Here is a 27,506-nt window from a genome sequence, read left to right on the forward strand (position 1 = left end):
GTTTCTGTAGTGTAGTGGTCATCACGTTCGCCTAGCACGCGAAAGGTCCCTAGTTCGAAACTGGGCAGAAACTGCTTTGTTCGTCAACTGCAGCCTTTTACATGGACAAGAACGGAGCTTTCTTGCTTGCTTTCCCATCTGCAAACCTGCCTTCGAATTTGCTTGAAAGAATCTGCTCTCGTAGTGAAATGTAAGGCAACTCCATTTAATTACTGTGTAAAGCATTATAAAGTTTTTCTCCAACCTGGTTCTGATGCATATGCCATTCTGTTTGAGAGTGTCCTTGCCGCGTTCTGATCCTTCCACGAAAAGCAGTACCGCATTTGCATTCCTTGCGCAGGCGGCCCGGTTCAAAGGCAGGGAAGAAGCTGCTGCGCTGGTGTCACAGCGCACCACGGATTCCTGAACTTGTCTGTCTGTCAAATGTACCCCAAAGTCGTCTCTGTCTGGAAGCTGTCTGTCGTTATTCAACGCGCGAGAGTTGGTACCAGATTCCTGAATCATATTTTGGGGCAGTTCGCACGTTAGTGGCTCATTCAATCAGCAACAGCAATGAAATAATTTACACTCTCAGAGGAACCTTTGAACTTGTGCTTTCATAGCGCCGCTAATATTAAGGTGCGCCCCGAGATCTAAGCCATGTTGGAACTGAAACGGAGGAATCGACAGAGAGGCTACAGAATGACATCGCATCCATTTGGTTTTCTTTAAATCACTGACGAGCAGGAAAATGTAAAAGGGGAGAGCGAGTGGGGAAGTGAGGCGGTTGCAGCTCTGGTAAAAGTCCTTCTTTGTGATTCACTCCGCAAACAGAGACTTGAAGGTGACTCAGAGGCGTGTGAGCTCTTCACATCGAGATCAAAAAGCACTCAAGGGCAGTAAGCACCTCTTCCGGAGTGGGGGTGGGGTGAGGTAATTACCTTTTGACTTCTGTTACCATGTTCAGAAACTGCCTTTTCGATTGACTTGAACAGAAACTGCATTTCCAATAAGCACCATGGAAGTTAGCAAAATTTATTGAATCGCTTCTCGTCGATTCCCGCACAGGTTTCCGACTCAGTTGGTATCCACGTGGCTCATGTCCAGGAGTGAACATCTCTGCAGCAAATTGCACGGTTAAAGTAAAAGGCACGGAAAGTGGCATCTCGAACCGGCCCCGAGGTCAGAGCATGCTCACAATGTGATCTGTCGTTCTCGGATTGTAATGCGACCTCCGGTTTTAGGGTGGAGAACATTCTTTGGGACCCTTCTTCTGCAAAACAGACACAGTGACTGAATAAATGCTGCACGGTTTGATGTGGAACACGGCCTGCTCAGCATTGTGCATTTTCCCTGTAGTCAGGTGTGTTTCGTGTTCCGTGTAAACGTGAAAGTCGTCCTGTTTCGAGCAATGTGTGAAATCATTTAGCAAAGCAAGAATCGAAATTGTAGTAACGTCTAGCAGCTCATGGTTATTTGACCGAAGTGTCCAAGTGTCTCTGCTGTCATGATCGCGTTCGCCTCCCGCGCGGAAAATCGCAAACAGCTCTGCTGTTCCAAAGCGATTTGTGCTTTTACTGGAACCGAATGGAGACTATTATTTCATCGCCGTTGTGAAACAAAGTCCTGCGGTGACTCGACTCGTCGTTATTTGGTTTTCTGTCCAATGGGAAAATCGTTCCAATGAATTTTGGTGTCATATGTTATTGAATTTCTCCCATTTCCTTCATTTCCGTCCTGGAGACATCAGAAGGAAAAGGTAATCTAATCGAGACTGTGAATGGTGAAATTCACTTTTTATGGCCCGTTCTTATGATGTTCTTTCTATCTCTCTTTTCAGCATTGTCTGGAAAGTGGTGGTGCACTAACGCTGCAGTATGTTTGAAAGAGCAGTTTGGAATTGCCCTGTTGTTAGTTGTGAGATTACTTTATGACTCATGCCCTCGGACTGTGACACATTTAGCATTCATGCATCTCTCTGTCTGAAAATGCATTCGGCATGCCAGTTTTGTTTGTGTTCCGTGAAAAATGCTTTCTGTTTTGCGATTCGCTCAGCACATTACGAGTTAACAGGGTTTCTGAGGTAACTTCGAGCAGCAAAACTCCTCAATTGAGGTCTTGGAAAATTTCACGGAGTATGGTCAGTCGGGGCAAAATTAAGGAAGTTGTTCGTATCTGCAGTGTTTCACAATACTACCTTTCCCGTGAGCAGTCGAACAGACTAAACGATTGTGCCACAGACTGCGATGGAAAACTCCGCTAAAAAGTAATCCTTTAAAGCCAGTGTTAGCAACAAGACGTTATGGGGGTACACGGCGTGGAAACAGATATTTAGGTGTATCTCATCCATGCTCACCACATAACCAAAATTAAACAAGTCCCGTTCCCCAGCATTTGGCCCCAATCCCTCTAAACCCATCCTGTCCAGAAACTCATCCGATTACCTTTGCAATTTTCTGAGTGTAATAGCCTTCTCCACTTCCTCTGGGAGCTCATTCCATACACGCACAACCTTCTGTGTGGGAAATGTGCCTCAGGTCGTTTGTCAATTTCAGCCCACTCACCTTAAACCTATGCTCTCGAGTTTTCAACTCACCCCAATTTGGGTAAAACACAGAAATACTCAGTTTACAACCCTTCCATAAGATCATATCGCAGCCGTTTCGCTGCAGGGAAAGTCGTCCCAGCTTATTCCACCTCGCCCTTCGGTCCAAACATTGACGAAATCATTGTCTATATATTGTCATCAATTTCACGGCGGCCGCGGCTGGTTTCTGTAGTGTAGTGGTCATCACGTTCACCTAGCACGCGAAAGGTCCCTAGTTCGAAACTGGGCAGAAACTGCTTTGTTCGTCAACTGCAGCCTTTTACATGGACAAGAACGGAGCTTTCTTGCTTGCTTTCCCATCTGCAAACCTGCCTTCGAATTTGCTTGAAAGAATCTGCTCTCGTAGTGAAATGTTAGGCAACTCCATTTAATTACTGTGTAAAGCATTATAAAGTTTTTCTCCAACCTGGTTCTGATGCATATGCCATTCTGTTTGAGAGTGTCCTTGCCGCGTTCTGATCCTTCCACGAAAAGCAGTACCGCATTTGCATTCCTTGCGCAGGCGGCCCGGTTCAAAGGCAGGGAAGAAGCTGCTGCGCTGGTGTCACAGCGCACCACGGATTCCTGAACTTGTCTGTCTGTCAAATGTACCCCAAAGTCGTCTCTGAAAGGCCTCATTTGGAAGCTGTCTGTCGTTATTCAACGCGCGAGAGTTGGTACCAGATTCCTGAATCATATTTTGGGGCAGTTCGCACGTTAGTGGCTCATTCAATCAGCAACAGCAATGAAATAATTTACACTCTCAGAGGAACCTTTGAACTTGTGCTTTCATAGCGCCGCTAATATTAAGGTGCGCCCCGAGATCTAAGCCATGTTGGAACTGAAACGGAGGAATCGACAGAGAGGCTACAGAATGACATCGCATCCATTTGGTTTTCTTTAAATCACTGACGAGCAGGAAAATGTAAAAGGGGAGAGCGAGTGGGGAAGTGAGGCGGTTGCAGCTCTGGTAAAAGTCCTTCTTTGTGATTCACTCCGCAAACAGAGACTTGAAGGTGACTCAGAGGCGTGTGAGCTCTTCACATCGAGATCAAAAAGCACTCAAGGGCAGTTAGCACCTCTTCCGGAGTGGGGGTGGGGTGAGGTAATTACCTTTTGACTTCTGTTACTATGTTCAGAAACTGCCTTTTCGATTGACTTGAACAGAAACTGCATTTCCAATAAGCACCATGGAAGTTAGCAAAATTTATTGAATCGCTTCTCGTCGATTCCCGCACAGGTTTCCGACTCAGTTGGTATCCACGTGGCTCATGTCCAGGAGTGAACATCTCTGCAGCAAATTACACGGTTAAAGTAAAAGGCACGGAAAGTGGCATCTCGAACCGGCCCCGAGGTCAGAGCATGCTCACAATGTGATCTGTCGTTCTCGGATTGTAATGCGACCTCCGGTTTTAGGGTGGAGAACATTCTTTGGGACCCTTCTTCTGCAAAACAGACACAGTGACTGAATAAATGATGCACGGTTTGATGTGGAACACGGCCTGCTCAGCTTTGTGCATTTTCCCTGTAGTCAGGTGTGTTTCGTGTTCCGTGTAAACGTGAAAGTCGTCCTGTTTCGAGCAATGTGTGAAATCATTTACAAAGCAAGAATCGAAATTGTAGTAATGTCTAGCAGCTCATGGTTATTTGACCGAAGTGTCCAAGTGTCTCTGCTGTCATGATCGCGTTCGCCTCCCGCGCGGAAAATCGCAAACAGCTCTGCTGTTCCAAAGCGATTTGTGCTTTTACTGGAACCGAATGGAGACTATTATTTCATCGCCGTTGTGAAACAAAGTCCTGCGGTGACTCGACTCGTCGTTATTTGGTTTTCTGTCCAATGGGAAAATCGTTCCAATGAATTTCGGTGTCATATGTTATTGAATTTCTCCCATTTCCTTCATTTCCGTCCTGGAGACATCAGAAGGAAAAGGTAATCTAATCGAGACTGTGAATGGTGAAATTCACTTTTTATGGCCCGTTCTTATGATGTTCTTTCTATCTCTCTTTTCAGCATTGTCTGGAAAGTGGTGGTGCACTAACGCTGCAGTATGTTTGAAAGAGCAGTTTGGAATTGCCCTGTTGTTAGTTGTGAGATTACTTTATGACTCATGCCCTCGGACTGTGACACATTTAGCATTCATGCATCTCTCTGTCTGAAAATGCATTCGGCATGCCAGTTTTGTTTGTGTTCCGTGAAAAATGCTTTCTGTTTTGCGATTCGCTCAGCACATTACGAGTTAACAGGGTTTCTGAGGTAACTTCGAGCAGCAAAACTCCTCAATTGAGGTCTTGGAAAATTTCACGGAGTATGGTCAGTCGGGGCAAAATTAAGGAAGTTGTTCGTATCTGCAGTGTTTCACAATACTACCTTTCCCGTGAGCAGTCGAACAGACTAAACGATTGTGCCACAGACTGCGATGGAAAACTCCGCTAAAAAGTAATCCTTTAAAACCAGTGTTAGCAACAAGACGTTATGGGGGTACACGGCGTGGAAACAGATATTTAGGTGTATCTCATCCATGCTCACCACATAACCAAAATTAAACAAGTCCCGTTCCCCAGCATTTGGCCCCAATCCCTCTAAACCCATCCTGTCCAGAAACTCATCCGATTACCTTTGCAATTTTCTGAGTGTAATAGCCTTCTCCACTTCCTCTGGGAGCTCATTCCATACACGCACAACCTTCTGTGTGGGAAATGTGCCTCAGGTCGTTTGTCAATTTCAGCCCACTCACCTTAAACCTATGCTCTCGAGTTTTCAACTCACCCCAATTTGGGTAAAACACAGAAATACTCAGTTTACAACCCTTCCATAAGATCATATCGCAGCCGTTTCGCTGCAGGGAAAGTCGTCCCAGCTTATTCCACCTCGCCCTTCGGTCCAAACATTGACGAAATCATTGTCTATATATTGTCATCAATTTCACGGCGGCCGCGGCTGGTTTCTGTAGTGTAGTGGTCATCACGTTCACCTAGCACGCGAAAGGTCCCTAGTTCGAAACTGGGCAGAAACTGCTTTGTTCGTCAACTGCAGCCTTTTACATGGACAAGAACGGAGCTTTCTTGCTTGCTTTCCCATCTGCAAACCTGCCTTCGAATTTGCTTGAAAGAATCTGCTCTCGTAGTGAAATGTTAGGCAACTCCATTTAATTACTGTGTAAAGCATTATAAAGTTTTTCTCCAACCTGGTTCTGATGCATATGCCATTCTGTTTGAGAGTGTCCTTGCCGCGTTCTGATCCTTCCACGAAAAGCAGTAACGCATTTGCATTCCTTGCGCAGGCGGCCCGGTTCAAAGGCAGGGAAGAAGCTGCTGCGCTGGTGTCACAGCGCACCACGGATTCCTGAACTTGTCTGTCTGTCAAATGTACCCCAAAGTCGTCTCTGAAAGGCCTCATTTGGAAGCTGTCTGTCGTTATTCAACGCGCGAGAGTTGGTACCAGATTCCTGAATCATATTTTGGGGCAGTTCGCACGTTAGTGGCTCATTCAATCAGCAACAGCAATGAAATAATTTACACTCTCAGAGGAACCTTTGAACTTGTGCTTTCATAGCGCCGCTAATATTAAGGTGCGCCCCGAGATCTAAGCCATGTTGGAACTGAAACGGAGGAATCGACAGAGAGGCTACAGAATGACATCGCATCCATTTGGTTTTCTTTAAATCACTGACGAGCAGGAAAATGTAAAAGGGGAGAGCGAGTGGGGAAGTGAGGCGGTTGCAGCTCTGGTAAATGTCCTTCTTTGTGATTCACTCCGCAAACAGAGACTTGAAGGTGACTCAGAGGCGTGTGAGCTCTTCACATCGAGATCAAAAAGCACTCAAGGGCAGTTAGCACCTCTTCCGGAGTGGGGGTGGGGTGAGGTAATTACCTTTTGACTTCTGTTACTATGTTCAGAAACTGCCTTTTCGATTGACTTGAACAGAAACTGCATTTCCAATAAGCACCATGGAAGTTAGCAAAATTTATTGAATCGCTTCTCGTCGATTCCCGCACAGGTTTCCGACTCAGTTGGTATCCACGTGGCTCATGTCCAGGAGTGAACATCTCTGCAGCAAATTACACGGTTAAAGTAAAAGGCACGGAAAGTGGCATCTCGAACCGGCCCCGAGGTCAGAGCATGCTCACAATGTGATCTGTCGTTCTCGGATTGTAATGCGACCTCCGGTTTTAGGGTGGAGAACATTCTTTGGGACCCTTCTTCTGCAAAACAGACACAGTGACTGAATAAATGATGCACGGTTTGATGTGGAACACGGCCTGCTCAGCTTTGTGCATTTTCCCTGTAGTCAGGTGTGTTTCGTGTTCCGTGTAAACGTGAAAGTCGTCCTGTTTCGAGCAATGTGTGAAATCATTTAGCAAAGCAAGAATCGAAATTGTAGTAATGTCTAGCAGCTCATGGTTATTTGACCGAAGTGTCCAAGTGTCTCTGCTGTCATGATCGCGTTCGCCTCCCGCGCGGAAAATCGCAAACAGCTCTGCTGTTCCAAAGCAATTTGTGCTTTTACTGGAACCGAATGGAGACTATTATTTCATCGCTGTTGTGAAACAAAGTCCTGCGGTGACTCGACTCGTCGTTATTTGGTTTTCTGTCCAATGGGAAAATCGTTCCAATGAATTTCGGTGTCATATGTTATTGAATTTCTCCCATTTCCTTCATTTCCGTCCTGGAGTCATCAGAAGGAAAAGGTAATCTAATCGAGACTGTGAATGGTGAAATTCACTTTTTATGGCCCGTTCTTATGATGTTCTTTCTATCTCTCTTTTCAGCATTGTCTGGAAAGTGGTGGTGCACTAACGCTGCAGTATGTTTGAAAGAGTAGTTTGGAATTGCCCTGTTTTTAGTTGTGAGATTACTTTATGACTCATGCCCTCGGACTGTGACACATTTAGCATTCATGCATCTCTCTGTCTGAAAATGCATTCGGCATGCCAGTTTTGTTTGTGTTCCGTGAAAAATGCTTTCTGTTTTGCGATTCGCTCAGCACATTACGAGTTAACAGGGTTTCTGAGGTAACTTCGAGCAGCAAAACTCCTCAATTGAGGTCTGGGAAAATTTCACGGAGTATGGTCAGTCGGGGCAAAATTAAGGAAGTTGTTCGTATCTGCAGTGTTTCACAATACTACCTTTCCCGTGAGCAGTCGAACAGACTAAACGATTGTGCCACAGACTGCGATGGAAAACTCAGCTAAAAAGTAATCCTTTACAGCCAGTGTTAGCAACAAGACGTTATGGGGGTACACGGCGTGGAAACAGATATTTAGGTGTATCTCATCCATGCTCACCACATAACCAAAATTAAACAAGTCCCGTTCCCCAGCATTTGGCCCCAATCCCTCTAAACCCATCCTGTCCAGAAACTCATCCGATTACCTTTGCAATTTTCTGAGTGTAATAGCCTTCTCCACTTCCTCTGGGAGCTCATTCCATACACGCACAACCTTCTGTGTGGGAAATGTGCCTCAGGTCGTTTGTCAATTTCAGCCCACTCACCTTAAACCTATGCTCTCGAGTTTTCAACTCACCCCAATTTGGGTAAAACACAGAAATACTCAGTTTACAACCCTTCCATAAGATCGTATCGCAGCCGTTCCGCTGCAGGGAAAGTCGTCCCAGGTTATTCCACCTCGCCCTTCGGTCCAAACATTGACGAAATCATTGTCTATATATTGTCATCAATCTCACAGCAGCCGCGGCTGGTTTCTGTAGTATAGTGGTCATCACGTTCGCATAACACGCGAAAGGTCCCTAGTTCGAAACTGGGCAGAAACTGCTTTGTTCGTCAACTGCAGCCTTTTACATGGACAAGAACGGAGCTTTCTTGCTTGCTTTCCCATCTGCAAACCTGCCTTCGAATTTGCTTGAAAGAATCTGCTCTCGTCGTGAAATGTAAGGCAACTCCATTTAATTACTGTGTAAAGCATTATAAAGTTTTTCTCCAACCTGGTTCTGATGCATATGCCATTCTGTTTGAGAGTGTCCTTGCCGCGTTCTGATCCTTCCACGAAAAGCAGTACCGCATTTGCATTCCTTGCGCAGGCGGCCCGGTTCAAAGGCAGGGAAGAAGCTGCTGCGCTGGTGTCACAGCGCACCACGGATTCCTGAACTTGTCTGTCTGTCAAATGTACCCCAAAGTCGTCTCTGAAAGGCCTCATTTGGAAGCTGTCTGTCGTTATTCAACGCGCGAGAGTTGGTACCAGATTCCTGAATCATATTTTGGGGCAGTTCGCACGTTAGTGGCTCATTCAATCAGCAACAGCAATGAAATAATTTACACTCTCAGAGGAACCTTTGAACTTGTGCTTTCATAGCGCCGCTAATATTAAGGTGCGCCCCGAGATCTAAGCCATGTTGGAACTGAAACGGAGGAATCGACAGAGAGGCTACAGAATGACATCGCATCCATTTGGTTTTCTTTAAATCACTGACGAGCAGGAAAATGTAAAAGGGGAGAGCGAGTGGGGAAGTGAGGCGGTTGCAGCTCTGGTAAAAGTCCTTCTTTGTGATTCACTCCGCAAACAGAGACTTGAAGGTGACTCAGAGGCGTGTGAGCTCTTCACATCGAGATCAAAAAGCACTCAAGGGCAGTTAGCCCCTCTTCCGGAGTGGGGGTGGGGTGAGGTAATTACCTTTTGACTTCTGTTACTATGTTCAGAAACTGCCTTTTCGATTGACTTGAACAGAAACTGCATTTCCAATAAGCACCATGGAAGTTAGCAAAATTTATTGAATCGCTTCTCGTCGATTCCCGCACAGGTTTCCGACTCAGTTGGTATCCACGTGGCTCATGTCCAGGAGTGAGCATCTCTGCAGCAAATTGCACTTTTAAAGTAAAAGGCACGGAGAATGGCATCTCGAACCGGCCCCGAGGTCAGAGCATGCTCACAATGTGATCTGTCGTTCTCGGATTGTAATGCGACCTCCGGTTTTAGGGTGGAGAACATTCTTTGGGACCCTTCTTCTGCAAAACAGACACAGTGACTGAATAAATGATGCACGGTTTGATGTGGAACACGGCCTGCTCAGCTTTGTGCATTTTCCCTGTAGTCAGGTGTGTTTCGTGTTCCGTGTAAACGTGAAAGTCGTCCTGTTTCGAGCAATGTGTGAAATCATTTAGCAAAGCAAGAATCGAAATTGTAGTAATGTCTAGCAGCTCATGGTTATTTGACCGAAGTGTCCAAGTGTCTCTGCTGTCATGATCGCGTTCGCCTCCCGCGCGGAAAATCGCAAACAGCTCTGCTGTTCCAAAGCGATTTGTGCTTTTACTGGAACCGAATGGAGACTATTATTTCATCGCTGTTGTGAAACAAAGTCCTGCGGTGACTCGACTCGTCGTTATTTGGTTTTCTGTCCAATGGGAAAATCGTTCCAATGAATTTCGGTGTCATATGTTATTGAATTTCTCCCATTTCCTTCATTTCCGTCCTGGAGTCATCAGAAGGAAAAGGTAATCTAATCGAGACTGTGAATGGTGAAATTCACTTTTTATGGCCCGTTCTTATGATGTTCTTTCTATCTCTCTTTTCAGCATTGTCTGGAAAGTGGTGGTGCACTAACGCTGCAGTATGTTTGAAAGAGTAGTTTGGAATTGCCCTGTTTTTAGTTGTGAGATTACTTTATGACTCATGCCCTCGGACTGTGACACATTTAGCATTCATGCATCTCTCTGTCTGAAAATGCATTCGGCATGCCAGTTTTGTTTGTGTTCCGTGAAAAATGCTTTCTGTTTTGCGATTCGCTCAGCACATTACGAGTTAACAGGGTTTCTGAGGTAACTTCGAGCAGCAAAACTCCTCAATTGAGGTCTGGGAAAATTTCACGGAGTATGGTCAGTCGGGGCAAAATTAAGGAAGTTGTTCGTATCTGCAGTGTTTCACAATACTACCTTTCCCGTGAGCAGTCGAACAGACTAAACGATTGTGCCACAGACTGCGATGGAAAACTCCGCTAAAAAGTAATCCTTTACAGCCAGTGTTAGCAACAAGACGTTATGGGGGTACACGGCGTGGAAACAGATATTTAGGTGTATCTCATCCATGCTCACCACATAACCAAAATTAAACAAGTCCCGTTCCCCAGCATTTGGCCCCAATCCCTCTAAACCCATCCTGTCCAGAAACTCATCCGATTACCTTTGCAATTTTCTGAGTGTAATAGCCTTCTCCACTTCCTCTGGGAGCTCATTCCATACACGCACAACCTTCTGTGTGGGAAATGTGCCTCAGGTCGTTTGTCAATTTCAGCCCACTCACCTTAAACCTATGCTCTCGAGTTTTCAACTCACCCCAATTTGGGTAAAACACAGAAATACTCAGTTTACAACCCTTCCATAAGATCGTATCGCAGCCGTTACGCTGCAGGGAAAGTCGTCCCAGCTTATTCCACCTCGCCCTCCGGTCCATACATTGACGAAATCATTGTCTATATATTGTCATCAATTTCACGGCGACCGCGGCTGGTTTCTGTAGTGTAGTGGTCATCACGTTCGCCTAACACGCGAAAGGTCCCTAGTTCGAAACTGGGCAGAAACTGCTTTGTTCGTCAACTGCAGCCTTTTACATGGACAAGAACGGAGCTTTCTTGCTTGCTTTCCCATCTGCAAACCTGCCTTCGAATTTGCTTGAAAGAATCTGCTCTCGTAGTGAAATGTAAGGCAACTCCATTTAATTACTGTGTAAAGCATTATAAAGTTTTTCTCCAACCTGGTTCTGATGCATATGCCATTCTGTTTGAGAGTGTCCTTGCCGCGTTCTGATCCTTCCACGAAAAGCAGTACCGCATTTGCATTCCTTGCGCAGGCGGCCCGGTTCAAAGGCAGGGAAGAAGCTGCTGCGCTGGTGTCACAGCGCACCACGGATTCCTGAACTTGTCTGTCTGTCAAATGTACCCCAAAGTCGTCTCTGAAAGGCCTCATTTGGAAGCTGTCTGTCGTTATTCAACGCGCGAGAGTTGGTACCAGATTCCTGAATCATATTTTGGGGCAGTTCGCACGTTAGTGGCTCATTCAATCAGCAACAGCAATGAAATAATTTACACTCTCAGAGGAACCTTTGAACTTGTGCTTTCATAGCGCCGCTAATATTAAGGTGCGCCCCGAGATCTAAGCCATGTTGGAACTGAAACGGAGGAATCGACAGAGAGGCTACAGAATGACATCGCATCCATTTGGTTTTCTTTAAATCACTGACGAGCAGGAAAATGTAAAAGGGGAGAGCGAGTGGGGAAGTGAGGCGGTTGCAGCTCTGGTAAAAGTCCTTCTTTGTGATTCACTCCGCAAACAGAGACTTGAAGGTGACTCAGAGGCGTGTGAGCTCTTCACATCGAGATCAAAAAGCACTCAAGGGCAGTTAGCACCTCTTCCGGAGTGGGGGTGGGGTGAGGTAATTACCTTTTGACTTCTGTTACGATGTTCAGAAACTGCCTTTTCGATTGACTTGAACAGAAACTGCATTTCCAATAAGCACCATGGAAGTTAGCAAAATTTATTGAATCGCTTCTCGTCGATTCCCGCACAGGTTTCCGACTCAGTTGGTATCCACGTGGCTCATGTCCAGGAGTGAACATCTCTGCAGCAAATTGCACGGTTAAAGTAAAAGGCACGGAAAGTGGCATCTCGAACCGGCCCCGAGGTCAGAGCATGCTCACAATGTGATCTGTCGTTCTCGGATTGTAATGCGACCTCCGGTTTTAGGGTGGAGAACATTCTTTGGGACCCTTCTTCTGCAAAACAGACACAGTGACTGAATAAATGCTGCACGGTTTGATGTGGAACACGGCCTGCTCAGCTTTGTGCATTTTCCCTGTAGTCAGGTGTGTTTCGTGTTCCGTGTAAACGTGAAAGTCGTCCTGTTTCGAGCAATGTGTGAAATCATTTAGCAAAGCAAGAATCGAAATTGTAGTAATGTCTAGCAGCTCATGGTTATTTGACCGAAGTGTCCAAGTGTCTCTGCTGTCATGATCGCGTTCGCCTCCCGCGCGGAAAATCGCAAACAGCTCTGCTGTTCCAAAGCGTTTTGTGCTTTTACTGGAAACGAATGGAGACTATTATTTCATCGCCGTTGTGAAACAAAGTCCTGCGGTGACTCGACTCGTCGTTATTTGGTTTTCTGTCCAATGGGAAAATCGTTCCAATGAATTTCGGTGTCATATGTTATTGAATTTCTCCCATTTCCTTCATTTCCGTCCTGGAGACATCAGAAGGAAAAGGTAATCTAATCGAGACTGTGAATGGTGAAATTCACTTCTTATGGCCCGTTCTTATGATGTTCTTTCTATCTCTCTTTTCAGCATTGTCTGGAAAGTGGTGGTGCACTAACGCTGCAGTATGCTTGAAAGAGCAGTTTGGAATTGCCCTGTTGTTAGTTGTGAGATTACTTTATGACTCATGCCCTCGGACTGTGACACATTTAGCATTCATGCATCTCTCTGTATGAAAATGCATTCGGCATGCCAGTTTTGTTTGTGTTCCGTGAAAAATGCTTTCTGTTTTGCGATTCGCTCAGCACATTACGAGTTAACAGGGTTTCTGAGGTAACTTCGAGCAGCAAAACTCCACAATTGAGGTCTTGGAAAATTTCACGGAGTATGGTCAGTCGGGGCAAAATTAAGGAAGTTGTTCGTATCTGCAGTGTTTCACAATACTACCTTTCCCGTGAGCAGTCGAACAGACTAAACGATTGTGCCACAGACTGCGATGGAAAACTCCGCTAAAAAGTAATCCTTTAAAGCCGGTGTTCGCAACACGACGTTATGGGGGTACACGGCGTGGAAACAGATATTTAGGTGTATCTCATCCATGCTCACCACATAACCAAAATTAAACAAGTCCCGTTCCCCAGCATTTGGCCCCAATCCCTCTAAACCCATCCTGTCCAGAAACTCATCCGATTACCTTTGCAATTTTCTGAGTGTAATAGCCTTCTCCACTTCCTCTGGGAGCTCATTCCATGCACGCACAACCTTCTGTGTGGGAAATGTGCCTCAGGTCGTTTGTCAATTTCAGCCCACTCACCTTAAACCTATGCTCTCGAGTTTTCAACTCACCCCAATTTGGGTAAAACACAGAAATACTCAGTTTACAACCCTTCCATAAGATCATATCGCAGCCGTTACGCTGCAGGGAAAGTCGTCCCAGCTTATTCCACCTCGCCCTCCGGTCCATACATTGACGAAATCATTGTCTATATATTGTCATAAATTTCTCGGCGACCGCGGCTGGTTTCTGTAGTGTAGTGGTCATCACGTTCGCCTAACACGCGAAAGGTCCCTAGTTCGAAACTGGGCAGAAACTGCTTTGTTCGTCAACTGCAGCCTTTTACATGGACAAGAACGGAGCTTTCTTGCTTGCTTTCCCATCTGCAAACCTGCCTTCGAATTTGCTTGAAAGAATCTGCTCTCGTAGTGAAATGTAAGGCAACTCCATTTAATTACTGTGTAAAGCATTATAAAGTTTTTCTGCAACCTGGTTCTGATGCATATGCCATTCTGTTTGAGAGTGTCCTTGCCGCGTTCTGATCCTTCCACGAAAAGCAGTACCGCATTTGCATTCCTTGCGCAGGCGGCCCGGTTCAAAGGCAGGGAAGAAGCTGCTGCGCTGGTGTCACAGCGCACCACGGATTCCTGAACTTGTCTGTCTGTCAAATGTACCCCAAAGTCGTCTCTGAAAGGCCTCATTTGGAAGCTGTCTGTCGTTATTCAACGCGCGAGAGTTGGTACCAGATTCCTGAATCATATTTTGGGGCAGTTCGCACGTTAGTGGCTCATTCAATCAGCAACAGCAATGAAATAATTTACACTCTCAGAGGAACCTTTGAACTTGTGCTTTCATAGCGCCGCTAATATTAAGGTGCGCCCCGAGATCTAAGCCATGTTGGAACTGAAACGGAGGAATCGACAGAGAGGCTACAGAATGACATCGCATCCATTTGGTTTTCTTTAAATCACTGACGAGCAGGAAAATGTAAAAGGGGAGAGCGAGTGGGGAAGTGAGGCGGTTGCAGCTCTGGTAAAAGTCCTTCTTTGTGATTCACTCCGCAAACAGAGACTTGAAGGTGACTCAGAGGCGTGTGAGCTCTTCACATCGAGATCAAAAAGCACTCAAGGGCAGTTAGCACCTCTTCCGGAGTGGGGGTGGGGTGAGGTAATTACCTTTTGACTTCTGTTACTATGTTCAGAAACTGCCTTTTCGATTGACTTGAACAGAAACTGCATTTCCAATAAGCACCATGGAAGTTAGCAAAATTTATTGAATCGCTTCTCGTCGATTCCCGCACAGGTTTCCGACTCAGTTGGTATCCACGTGGCTCATGTCCAGGAGTGAACATCTCTGCAGCAATTTACACGGTTAAAGTAAAAGGCACGGAAAGTGGCATCTCGAACCGGCCCCGAGGTCAGAGCATGCTCACAATGTGATCTGTCGTTCTCGGATTGTAATGCGACCTCCGGTTTTAGGGTGGAGAACATTCTTTGGGACCCTTCTTCTGCAAAACAGACACAGTGACTGAATAAATGATGCACGGTTTGATGTGGAACACGGCCTGCTCAGCTTTGTGCATTTTCCCTGTAGTCAGGTGTGTTTCGTGTTCCGTGTAAACGTGAAAGTCGTCCTGTTTCGAGCAATGTGTGAAATCATTTAGCAAAGCAAGAATCGAAATTGTAGTAATGTCTAGCAGCTCATGGTTATTTGACCGAAGTGTCCAAGTGTCTCTGCTGTCATGATCGCGTTCGCCTCCCGCGCGGAAAATCGCAAACAGCTCTGCTGTTCCAAAGCGATTTGTGCTTTTACTGGAACCGAATGGAGACTATTATTTCATCGCTGTTGTGAAACAAAGTCCTGCGGTGACTCGACTCGTCGTTATTTGGTTTTCTGTCCAATGGGAAAATCGTTCCAATGAATTTCGGTGTCATATGTTATTGAATTTCTCCCATTTCCTTCATTTCCGTCCTGGAGTCATCAGAAGGAAAAGGTAATCTAATCGAGACTGTGAATGGTGAAATTCACTTTTTATGGCCCGTTCTTATGATGTTCTTTCTATCTCTCTTTTCAGCATTGTCTGGAAAGTGGTGGTGCACTAACGCTGCAGTATGTTTGAAAGAGTAGTTTGGAATTGCCCTGTTTTTAGTTGTGAGATTACTTTATGACTCATGCCCTCGGACTGTGACACATTTAGCATTCATGCATCTCTCTGTCTGAAAATGCATTCGGCATGCCAGTTTTGTTTGTGTTCCGTGAAAAATGCTTTCTGTTTTGCGATTCGCTCAGCACATTACGAGTTAACAGGGTTTCTGAGGTAACTTCGAGCAGCAAAACTCCTCAATTGAGGTCTGGGAAAATTTCACGGAGTATGGTCAGTCGGGGCAAAATTAAGGAAGTTGTTCGTATCTGCAGTGTTTCACAATACTACCTTTCCCGTGAGCAGTCGAACAGACTAAACGATTGTGCCACAGACTGCGATGGAAAACTCAGCTAAAAAGTAATCCTTTACAGCCAGTGTTAGCAACAAGACGTTATGGGGGTACACGGCGTGGAAACAGATATTTAGGTGTATCTCATCCATGCTCACCACATAACCAAAATTAAACAAGTCCCGTTCCCCAGCATTTGGCCCCAATCCCTCTAAACCCATCCTGTCCAGAAACTCATCCGATTACCTTTGCAATTTTCTGAGTGTAATAGCCTTCTCCACTTCCTCTGGGAGCTCATTCCATACACGCACAACCTTCTGTGTGGGAAATGTGCCTCAGGTCGTTTGTCAATTTCAGCCCACTCACCTTAAACCTATGCTCTCGAGTTTTCAACTCACCCCAATTTGGGTAAAACACAGAAATACTCAGTTTACAACCCTTCCATAAGATCGTATCGCAGCCGTTCCGCTGCAGGGAAAGTCGTCCCAGGTTATTCCACCTCGCCCTTCGGTCCAAACATTGACGAAATCATTGTCTATATATTGTCATCAATCTCACAGCAGCCGCGGCTGGTTTCTGTAGTATAGTGGTCATCACGTTCGCATAACACGCGAAAGGTCCCTAGTTCGAAACTGGGCAGAAACTGCTTTGTTCGTCAACTGCAGCCTTTTACATGGACAAGAACGGAGCTTTCTTGCTTGCTTTCCCATCTGCAAACCTGCCTTCGAATTTGCTTGAAAGAATCTGCTCTCGTCGTGAAATGTAAGGCAACTCCATTTAATTACTGTGTAAAGCATTATAAAGTTTTTCTCCAACCTGGTTCTGATGCATATGCCATTCTGTTTGAGAGTGTCCTTGCCGCGTTCTGATCCTTCCACGAAAAGCAGTACCGCATTTGCATTCCTTGCGCAGGCGGCCCGGTTCAAAGGCAGGGAAGAAGCTGCTGCGCTGGTGTCACAGCGCACCACGGATTCCTGAACTTGTCTGTCTGTCAAATGTACCCCAAAGTCGTCTCTGAAAGGCCTCATTTGGAAGCTGTCTGTCGTTATTCAACGCGCGAGAGTTGGTACCAGATTCCTGAATCATATTTTGGGGCAGTTCGCACGTTAGTGGCTCATTCAATCAGCAACAGCAATGAAATAATTTACACTCTCAGAGGAACCTTTGAACTTGTGCTTTCATAGCGCCGCTAATATTAAGGTGCGCCCCGAGATCTAAGCCATGTTGGAACTGAAACGGAGGAATCGACAGAGAGGCTACAGAATGACATCGCATCCATTTGGTTTTCTTTAAATCACTGACGAGCAGGAAAATGTAAAAGGGGAGAGCGAGTGGGGAAGTGAGGCGGTTGCAGCTCTGGTAAAAGTCCTTCTTTGTGATTCACTCCGCAAACAGAGACTTGAAGGTGACTCAGAGGCGTGTGAGCTCTTCACATCGAGATCAAAAAGCACTCAAGGGCAGTTAGCACCTCTTCCGGAGTGGGGGTGGGGTGAGGTAATTACCTTTTGACTTCTGTTACTATGTTCAGAAACTGCCTTTTCGATTGACTTGAACAGAAACTGCATTTCCAATAAGCACCATGGAAGTTAGCAAAATTTATTGAATCGCTTCTCGTCGATTCCCGCACAGGTTTCCGACTCAGTTGGTATCCACGTGGCTCATGTCCAGGAGTGAGCATCTCTGCAGCAAATTGCACTTTTAAAGTAAAAGGCACGGAAAGTGGCATCTCGATCCGGCCCCGAGGTCAGAGCATGCTCACAATGTGATCTGTCGTTCTCGGATTGTAATGCGACCTCCGGTTTTAGGGTGGAGAACATTCTTTGGGACCCTTCTTCTGCAAAACAGACACAGTGACTGAATAAATGATGCACGGTTTGATGTGGAACACGGCCTGCTCAGCTTTGTGCATTTTCCCTGTAGTCAGGTGTGTTTCGTGTTCCGTGTAAACGTGAAAGTCGTCCTGTTTCGAGCAATGTGTGAAATCATTTAGCAAAGCAAGAATCGAAATTGTAGTAATGTCTAGCAGCTCATGGTTATTTGACCGAAGTGTCCAAGTGTCTCTGCTGTCATGATCGCGTTCGCCTCCCGCGCGGAAAATCGCAAACAGCTCTGCTGTTCCAAAGCGATTTGTGCTTTTACTGGAACCGAATGGAGACTATTATTTCATCGCTGTTGTGAAACAAAGTCCTGCGGTGACTCGACTCGTCGTTATTTGGTTTTCTGTCCAATGGGAAAATCGTTCCAATGAATTTCGGTGTCATATGTTATTGAATTTCTCCCATTTCCTTCATTTCCGTCCTGGAGTCATCAGAAGGAAAAGGTAATCTAATCGAGACTGTGAATGGTGAAATTCACTTTTTATGGCCCGTTCTTATGATGTTCTTTCTATCTCTCTTTTCAGCATTGTCTGGAAAGTGGTGGTGCACTAACGCTGCAGTATGTTTGAAAGAGTAGTTTGGAATTGCCCTGTTTTTAGTTGTGAGATTACTTTATGACTCATGCCCTCGGACTGTGACACATTTAGCATTCATGCATCTCTCTGTCTGAAAATGCATTCGGCATGCCAGTTTTGTTTGTGTTCCGTGAAAAATGCTTTCTGTTTTGCGATTCGCTCAGCACATTACGAGTTAACAGGGTTTCTGAGGTAACTTCGAGCAGCAAAACTCCTCAATTGAGGTCTGGGAAAATTTCACGGAGTATGGTCAGTCGGGGCAAAATTAAGGAAGTTGTTCGTATCTGCAGTGTTTCACAATACTACCTTTCCCGTGAGCAGTCGAACAGACTAAACGATTGTGCCACAGACTGCGATGGAAAACTCCGCTAAAAAGTAATCCTTTACAGCCAGTGTTAGCAACAAGACGTTATGGGGGTACACGGCGTGGAAACAGATATTTAGGTGTATCTCATCCATGCTCACCACATAACCAAAATTAAACAAGTCCCGTTCCCCAGCATTTGGCCCCAATCCCTCTAAACCCATCCTGTCCAGAAACTCATCCGATTACCTTTGCAATTTTCTGAGTGTAATAGCCTTCTCCACTTCCTCTGGGAGCTCATTCCATACACGCACAACCTTCTGTGTGGGAAATGTGCCTCAGGTCGTTTGTCAATTTCAGCCCACTCACCTTAAACCTATGCTCTCGAGTTTTCAACTCACCCCAATTTGGGTAAAACACAGAAATACTCAGTTTACAACCCTTCCATAAGATCGTATCGCAGCCGTTACGCTGCAGGGAAAGTCGTCCCAGCTTATTCCACCTCGCCCTCCGGTCCATACATTGACGAAATCATTGTCTATATATTGTCATCAATTTCACGGCGACCGCGGCTGGTTTCTGTAGTGTAGTGGTCATCACGTTCGCCTAACACGCGAAAGGTCCCTAGTTCGAAACTGGGCAGAAACTGCTTTGTTCGTCAACTGCAGCCTTTTACATGGACAAGAACGGAGCTTTCTTGCTTGCTTTCCCATCTGCAAACCTGCCTTCGAATTTGCTTGAAAGAATCTGCTCTCGTAGTGAAATGTAAGGCAACTCCATTTAATTACTGTGTAAAGCATTATAAAGTTTTTCTCCAACCTGGTTCTGATGCATATGCCATTCTGTTTGAGAGTGTCCTTGCCGCGTTCTGATCCTTCCACGAAAAGCAGTACCGCATTTGCATTCCTTGCGCAGGCGGCCCGGTTCAAAGGCAGGGAAGAAGCTGCTGCGCTGGTGTCACAGCGCACCACGGATTCCTGAACTTGTCTGTCTGTCAAATGTACCCCAAAGTCGTCTCTGAAAGGCCTCATTTGGAAGCTGTCTGTCGTTATTCAACGCGCGAGAGTTGGTACCAGATTCCTGAATCATATTTTGGGGCAGTTCGCACGTTAGTGGCTCATTCAATCAGCAACAGCAATGAAATAATTTACACTCTCAGAGGAACCTTTGAACTTGTGCTTTCATAGCGCCGCTAATATTAAGGTGCGCCCCGAGATCTAAGCCATGTTGGAACTGAAACGGAGGAATCGACAGAGAGGCTACAGAATGACATCGCATCCATTTGGTTTTCTTTAAATCACTGACGAGCAGGAAAATGTAAAAGGGGAGAGCGAGTGGGGAAGTGAGGCGGTTGCAGCTCTGGTAAAAGTCCTTCTTTGTGATTCACTCCGCAAACAGAGACTTGAAGGTGACTCAGAGGCGTGTGAGCTCTTCACATCGAGATCAAAAAGCACTCAAGGGCAGTTAGCACCTCTTCCGGAGTGGGGGTGGGGTGAGGTAATTACCTTTTGACTTCTGTTACGATGTTCAGAAACTGCCTTTTCGATTGACTTGAACAGAAACTGCATTTCCAATAAGCACCATGGAAGTTAGCAAAATTTATTGAATCGCTTCTCGTCGATTCCCGCACAGGTTTCCGACTCAGTTGGTATCCACGTGGCTCATGTCCAGGAGTGAACATCTCTGCAGCAAATTGCACGGTTAAAGTAAAAGGCACGGAAAGTGGCATCTCGAACCGGCCCCGAGGTCAGAGCATGCTCACAATGTGATCTGTCGTTCTCGGATTGTAATGCGACCTCCGGTTTTAGGGTGGAGAACATTCTTTGGGACCCTTCTTCTGCAAAACAGACACAGTGACTGAATAAATGCTGCACGGTTTGATGTGGAACACGGCCTGCTCAGCTTTGTGCATTTTCCCTGTAGTCAGGTGTGTTTCGTGTTCCGTGTAAACGTGAAAGTCGTCCTGTTTCGAGCAATGTGTGAAATCATTTAGCAAAGCAAGAATCGAAATTGTAGTAATGTCTAGCAGCTCATGGTTATTTGACCGAAGTGTCCAAGTGTCTCTGCTGTCATGATCGCGTTCGCCTCCCGCGCGGAAAATCGCAAACAGCTCTGCTGTTCCAAAGCGATTTGTGCTTTTACTGGAAACGAATGGAGACTATTATTTCATCGCCGTTGTGAAACAAAGTCCTGCGGTGACTCGACTCGTCGTTATTTGGTTTTCTGTCCAATGGGAAAATCGTTCCAATGAATTTCGGTGTCATATGTTATTGAATTTCTCCCATTTCCTTCATTTCCGTCCTGGAGACATCAGAAGGAAAAGGTAATCTAATCGAGACTGTGAATGGTGAAATTCACTTCTTATGGCCCGTTCTTATGATGTTCTTTCTATCTCTCTTTTCAGCATTGTCTGGAAAGTGGTGGTGCACTAACGCTGCAGTATGTTTGAAAGAGCAGTTTGGAATTGCCCTGTTGTTAGTTGTGAGATTACTTTATGACTCATGCCCTCGGACTGTGACACATTTAGCATTCATGCATCTCTCTGTATGAAAATGCATTCGGCATGCCAGTTTTGTTTGTGTTCCGTGAAAAATGCTTTCTGTTTTGCGATTCGCTCAGCACATTACGAGTTAACAGGGTTTCTGAGGTAACTTCGAGCAGCAAAACTCCACAATTGAGGTCTTGGAAAATTTCACGGAGTATGGTCAGTCGGGGCAAAATTAAGGAAGTTGTTCGTATCTGCAGTGTTTCACAATACTACCTTTCCCGTGAGCAGTCGAACAGACTAAACGATTGTGCCACAGACTGCGATGGAAAACTCCGCTAAAAAGTAATCCTTTAAAGCCGGTGTTCGCAACACGACGTTATGGGGGTACACGGCGTGGAAACAGATATTTAGGTGTATCTCATCCATGCTCACCACATAACCAAAATTAAACAAGTCCCGTTCCCCAGCATTTGGCCCCAATCCCTCTAAACCCATCCTGTCCAGAAACTCATCCGATTACCTTTGCAATTTTCTGAGTGTAATAGCCTTCTCCACTTCCTCTGGGAGCTCATTCCATGCACGCACAACCTTCTGTGTGGGAAATGTGCCTCAGGTCGTTTGTCAATTTCAGCCCACTCACCTTAAACCTATGCTCTCGAGTTTTCAACTCACCCCAATTTGGGTAAAACACAGAAATACTCAGTTTACAACCCTTCCATAAGATCATATCGCAGCCGTTACGCTGCAGGGAAAGTCGTCCCAGCTTATTCCACCTCGCCCTCCGGTCCATACATTGACGAAATCATTGTCTATATATTGTCATAAATTTCACGGCGACCGCGGCTGGTTTCTGTAGTGTAGTGGTCATCACGTTCGCCTAACACGCGAAAGGTCCCTAGTTCGAAACTGGGCAGAAACTGCTTTGTTCGTCAACTGCAGCCTTTTACATGGACAAGAACGGAGCTTTCTTGCTTGCTTTCCCATCTGCAAACCTGCCTTCGAATTTGCTTGAAAGAATCTGCTCTCGTAGTGAAATGTAAGGCAACTCCATTTAATTACTGTGTAAAGCATTATAAAGTTTTTCTGCAACCTGGTTCTGATGCATATGCCATTCTGTTTGAGAGTGTCCTTGCCGCGTTCTGATCCTTCCACGAAAAGCAGTACCGCATTTGCATTCCTTGCGCAGGCGGCCCGGTTCAAAGGCAGGGAAGAAGCTGCTGCGCTGGTGTCACAGCGCACCACGGATTCCTGAACTTGTCTGTCTGTCAAATGTACCCCAAAGTCGTCTCTGAAAGGCCTCATTTGGAAGCTGTCTGTCGTTATTCAACGCGCGAGAGTTGGTACCAGATTCCTGAATCATATTTTGGGGCAGTTCGCACGTTAGTGGCTCATTCAATCAGCAACAGCAATGAAATAATTTACACTCTCAGAGGAACCTTTGAACTTGTGCTTTCATAGCGCCGCTAATATTAAGGTGCGCCCCGAGATCTAAGCCATGTTGGAACTGAAACGGAGGAATCGACAGAGAGGCTACAGAATGACATCGCATCCATTTGGTTTTCTTTAAATCACTGACGAGCAGGAAAATGTAAAAGGGGAGAGCGAGTGGGGAAGTGAGGCGGTTGCAGCTCTGGTAAAAGTCCTTCTTTGTGATTCACTCCGCAAACAGAGACTTGAAGGTGACTCAGAGGCGTGTGAGCTCTTCACATCGAGATCAAAAAGCACTCAAGGGCAGTTAGCACCTCTTCCGGAGTGGGGGTGGGGTGAGGTAATTACCTTTTGACTTCTGTTACTATGTTCAGAAACTGCCTTTTCGATTGACTTGAACAGAAACTGCATTTCCAATAAGCACCATGGAAGTTAGCAAAATTTATTGAATCGCTTCTCGTCGATTCCCGCACAGGTTTCCGACTCAGTTGGTATCCACGTGGCTCATGTCCAGGAGTGAACATCTCTGCAGCAAATTGCACGGTTAAAGTAAAAGGCACGGAAAGTGGCATCTCGAACCGGCCCCGAGGTCAGAGCATGCTCACAATGTGATCTGTCGTTCTCGGATTGTAATGCGACCTCCGGTTTTAGGGTGGAGAACATTCTTTGGGACCCTTCTTCTGCAAAACAGACACAGTGACTGAATAAATGATGCACGGTTTGATGTGGAACACGGCCTGCTCAGCTTTGTGCATTTTCCCTGTAGTCAGGTGTGTTTCGTGTTCCGTGTAAACGTGAAAGTCGTCCTGTTTCGAGCAATGTGTGAAATCATTTAGCAAAGCAAGAATCGAAATTGTAGTAATGTCTAGCAGCTCATGGTTATTTGACCGAAGTGTCCAAGTGTCTCTGCTGTCATGATCGCGTTCGCCTCCCGCGCGGAAAATCGCAAACAGCTCTGCTGTTCCAAAGCGATTTGTGCTTTTACTGGAACCGAATGGAGACTATTATTTCATCGCTGTTGTGAAACAAAGTCCTGCGGTGACTCGACTCGTCGTTATTTGGTTTTCTGTCCAATGGGAAAATCGTTCCAATGAATTTCGGTGTCATATGTTATTGAATTTCTCCCATTTCCTTCATTTCCGTCCTGGAGTCATCAGAAGGAAAAGGTAATCTAATCGAGACTGTGAATGGTGAAATTCACTTTTTATGGCCCGTTCTTATGATGTTCTTTCTATCTCTCTTTTCAGCATTGTCTGGAAAGTGGTGGTGCACTAACGCTGCAGTATGTTTGAAAGAGTAGTTTGGAATTGCCCTGTTTTTAGTTGTGAGATTACTTTATGACTCATGCCCTCGGACTGTGACACATTTAGCATTCATGCATCTCTCTGTCTGAAAATGCATTCGGCATGCCAGTTTTGTTTGTGTTCCGTGAAAAATGCTTTCTGTTTTGCGATTCGCTCAGCACATTACGAGTTAACAGGGTTTCTGAGGTAACTTCGAGCAGCAAAACTCCTCAATTGAGGTCTTGGAAAATTTCACGGAGTATGGTCAGTCGGGGCAAAATTAAGGAAGTTGTTCGTATCTGCAGTGTTTCACAATACTACCTTTCCCGTGAGCAGTCGAACAGACTAAACGATTGTGCCACAGACTGCGATGGAAAACTCCGCTAAAAAGTAATCCTTTACAGCCAGTGTTAGCAACAAGACGTTATGGGGGTACACGGCGTGGAAACAGATATTTAGGTGTATCTCATCCATGCTCACCACATAACCAAAATTAAACAAGTCCCGTTCCCCAGCATTTGGCCCCAATCCCTCTAAACCCATCCTGTCCAGAAACTCATCCGATTACCTTTGCAATTTTCTGAGTGTAATAGCCTTCTCCACTTCCTCTGGGAGCTCATTCCATACACGCACAACCTTCTGTGTGGGAAATGTGCCTCAGGTCGTTTGTCAATTTCAGCCCACTCACCTTAAACCTATGCTCTCGAGTTTTCAACTCACCCCAATTTGGGTAAAACACAGAAATACTCAGTTTACAACCCTTCCATAAGATCGTATCGCAGCCGTTACGCTGCAGGGAAAGTCGTCCCAGCTTATTCCACCTCGCCCTCCGGTCCATACATTGACGAAATCATTGTCTATATATTGTCATCAATTTCACGGCGACCGCGGCTGGTTTCTGTAGTGTAGTGGTCATCACGTTCGCCTAACACGCGAAAGGTCCCTAGTTCGAAACTGGGCAGAAACTGCTTTGTTCGTCAACTGCAGCCTTTTACATGGACAAGAACGGAGCTTTCTTGCTTGCTTTCCCATCTGCAAACCTGCCTTCGAATTTGCTTGAAAGAATCTGCTCTCGTAGTGAAATGTAAGGCAACTCCATTTAATTACTGTGTAAAGCATTATAAAGTTTTTCTCCAACCTGGTTCTGATGCATATGCCATTCTGTTTGAGAGTGTCCTTGCCGCGTTCTGATCCTTCCACGAAAAGCAGTACCGCATTTGCATTCCTTGCGCAGGCGGCCCGGTTCAAAGGCAGGGAAGAAGCTGCTGCGCTGGTGTCACAGCGCACCACGGATTCCTGAACTTGTCTGTCTGTCAAATGTACCCCAAAGTCGTCTCTGAAAGGCCTCATTTGGAAGCTGTCTGTCGTTATTCAACGCGCGAGAGTTGGTACCAGATTCCTGAATCATATTTTGGGGCAGTTCGCACGTTAGTGGCTCATTCAATCAGCAACAGCAATGAAATAATTTACACTCTCAGAGGAACCTTTGAACTTGTGCTTTCATAGCGCCGCTAATATTAAGGTGCGCCCCGAGATCTAAGCCATGTTGGAACTGAAACGGAGGAATCGACAGAGAGGCTACAGAATGACATCGCATCCATTTGGTTTTCTTTAAATCACTGACGAGCAGGAAAATGTAAAAGGGGAGAGCGAGTGGGGAAGTGAGGCGGTTGCAGCTCTGGTAAAAGTCCTTCTTTGTGATTCACTCCGCAAACAGAGACTTGAAGGTGACTCAGAGGCGTGTGAGCTCTTCACATCGAGATCAAAAAGCACTCAAGGGCAGTTAGCACCTCTTCCGGAGTGGGGGTGGGGTGAGGTAATTACCTTTTGACTTCTGTTACGATGTTCAGAAACTGCCTTTTCGATTGACTTGAACAGAAACTGCATTTCCAATAAGCACCATGGAAGTTAGCAAAATTTATTGAATCGCTTCTCGTCGATTCCCGCACAGGTTTCCGACTCAGTTGGTATCCACGTGGCTCATGTCCAGGAGTGAACATCTCTGCAGCAAATTGCACGGTTAAAGTAAAAGGCACGGAAAGTGGCATCTCGAACCGGCCCCGAGGTCAGAGCATGCTCACAATGTGATCTGTCGTTCTCGGATTGTAATGCGACCTCCGGTTTTAGGGTGGAGAACATTCTTTGGGACCCTTCTTCTGCAAAACAGACACAGTGACTGAATAAATGCTGCACGGTTTGATGTGGAACACGGCCTGCTCAGCTTTGTGCATTTTCCCTGTAGTCAGGTGTGTTTCGTGTTCCGTGTAAACGTGAAAGTCGTCCTGTTTCGAGCAATGTGTGAAATCATTTAGCAAAGCAAGAATCGAAATTGTAGTAATGTCTAGCAGCTCATGGTTATTTGACCGAAGTGTCCAAGTGTCTCTGCTGTCATGATCGCGTTCGCCTCCCGCGCGGAAAATCGCAAACAGCTCTGCTGTTCCAAAGCGATTTGTGCTTTTACTGGAAACGAATGGAGACTATTATTTCATCGCCGTTGTGAAACAAAGTCCTGCGGTGACTCGACTCGTCGTTATTTGGTTTTCTGTCCAATGGGAAAATCGTTCCAATGAATTTCGGTGTCATATGTTATTGAATTTCTCCCATTTCCTTCATTTCCGTCCTGGAGACATCAGAAGGAAAAGGTAATCTAATCGAGACTGTGAATGGTGAAATTCACTTCTTATGGCCCGTTCTTATGATGTTCTTTCTATCTCTCTTTTCAGCATTGTCTGGAAAGTGGTGGTGCACTAACGCTGCAGTATGTTTGAAAGAGCAGTTTGGAATTGCCCTGTTGTTAGTTGTGAGATTACTTTATGACTCATGCCCTCGGACTGTGACACATTTAGCATTCATGCATCTCTCTGTCTGAAAATGCATTCGGCATGCCAGTTTTGTTTGTGTTCCGTGAAAAATGCTTTCTGTTTTGCGATTCGCTCAGCACATTACGAGTTAACAGGGTTTCTGAGGTAACTTCGAGCAGCAAAACTCCACAATTGAGGTCTTGGAAAATTTCACGGAGTATGGTCAGTCGGGGCAAAATTAAGGAAGTTGTTCGTATCTGCAGTGTTTCACAATACTACCTTTCCCGTGAGCAGTCGAACAGACTAAACGATTGTGCCACAGACTGCGATGGAAAACTCCGCTAAAAAGTAATCCTTTAAAGCCGGTGTTCGCAACACGACGTTATGGGGGTACACGGCGTGGAAACAGATATTTAGGTGTATCTCATCCATGCTCACCACATAACCAAAATTAAACAAGTCCCGTTCCCCAGCATTTGGCCCCAATCCCTCTAAACCCATCCTGTCCAGAAACTCATCCGATTACCTTTGCAATTTTCTGAGTGTAATAGCCTTCTCCACTTCCTCTGGGAGCTCATTCCATGCACGCACAACCTTCTGTGTGGGAAATGTGCCTCAGGTCGTTTGTCAATTTCAGCCCACTCACCTTAAACCTATGCTCTCGAGTTTTCAACTCACCCCAATTTGGGTAAAACACAGAAATACTCAGTTTACAACCCTTCCATAAGATCATATCGCAGCCGTTACGCTGCAGGGAAAGTCGTCCCAGCTTATTCCAC

At 45.7% G+C, this 27,506-nt stretch overlaps 8 non-coding genes across 8 annotated transcripts; all 8 read left to right on the forward strand.

Moving 5' to 3' along the window:
- Window positions 1–73, forward strand: trnaa-agc (transfer RNA alanine (anticodon AGC)). Its single transcript has one exon. It is a non-coding gene; the product is annotated as a tRNA-Ala (tRNA).
- A 2,676-nt stretch (window positions 74–2,749) lies between these two features.
- On the forward strand, window positions 2,750–2,822 carry trnaa-agc (transfer RNA alanine (anticodon AGC)). The gene has a single exon. It is a non-coding gene; the product is annotated as a tRNA-Ala (tRNA).
- A 2,685-nt stretch (window positions 2,823–5,507) lies between these two features.
- Window positions 5,508–5,580, forward strand: trnaa-agc (transfer RNA alanine (anticodon AGC)). Its single transcript has one exon. It is a non-coding gene; the product is annotated as a tRNA-Ala (tRNA).
- Window positions 5,581–11,025: 5,445 nt separating this feature from the next.
- trnav-aac (transfer RNA valine (anticodon AAC)) lies at window positions 11,026–11,098 on the forward strand. The gene has a single exon. It is a non-coding gene; the product is annotated as a tRNA-Val (tRNA).
- Window positions 11,099–13,784: 2,686 nt separating this feature from the next.
- Window positions 13,785–13,857, forward strand: trnav-aac (transfer RNA valine (anticodon AAC)). The gene has a single exon. It is a non-coding gene; the product is annotated as a tRNA-Val (tRNA).
- A 5,445-nt stretch (window positions 13,858–19,302) lies between these two features.
- trnav-aac (transfer RNA valine (anticodon AAC)) lies at window positions 19,303–19,375 on the forward strand. Its single transcript has one exon. It is a non-coding gene; the product is annotated as a tRNA-Val (tRNA).
- A 2,686-nt stretch (window positions 19,376–22,061) lies between these two features.
- Window positions 22,062–22,134, forward strand: trnav-aac (transfer RNA valine (anticodon AAC)). The gene has a single exon. It is a non-coding gene; the product is annotated as a tRNA-Val (tRNA).
- A 2,686-nt stretch (window positions 22,135–24,820) lies between these two features.
- trnav-aac (transfer RNA valine (anticodon AAC)) lies at window positions 24,821–24,893 on the forward strand. Its single transcript has one exon. It is a non-coding gene; the product is annotated as a tRNA-Val (tRNA).
- The last annotated feature ends 2,613 nt before the right edge of the window (window positions 24,894–27,506 follow it).

This window comes from Chiloscyllium punctatum, chromosome 50 (assembly GCF_047496795.1).
Source record: "Chiloscyllium punctatum isolate Juve2018m chromosome 50, sChiPun1.3, whole genome shotgun sequence".
Taxonomy (NCBI): Eukaryota; Metazoa; Chordata; class Chondrichthyes; order Orectolobiformes; family Hemiscylliidae; genus Chiloscyllium; species Chiloscyllium punctatum.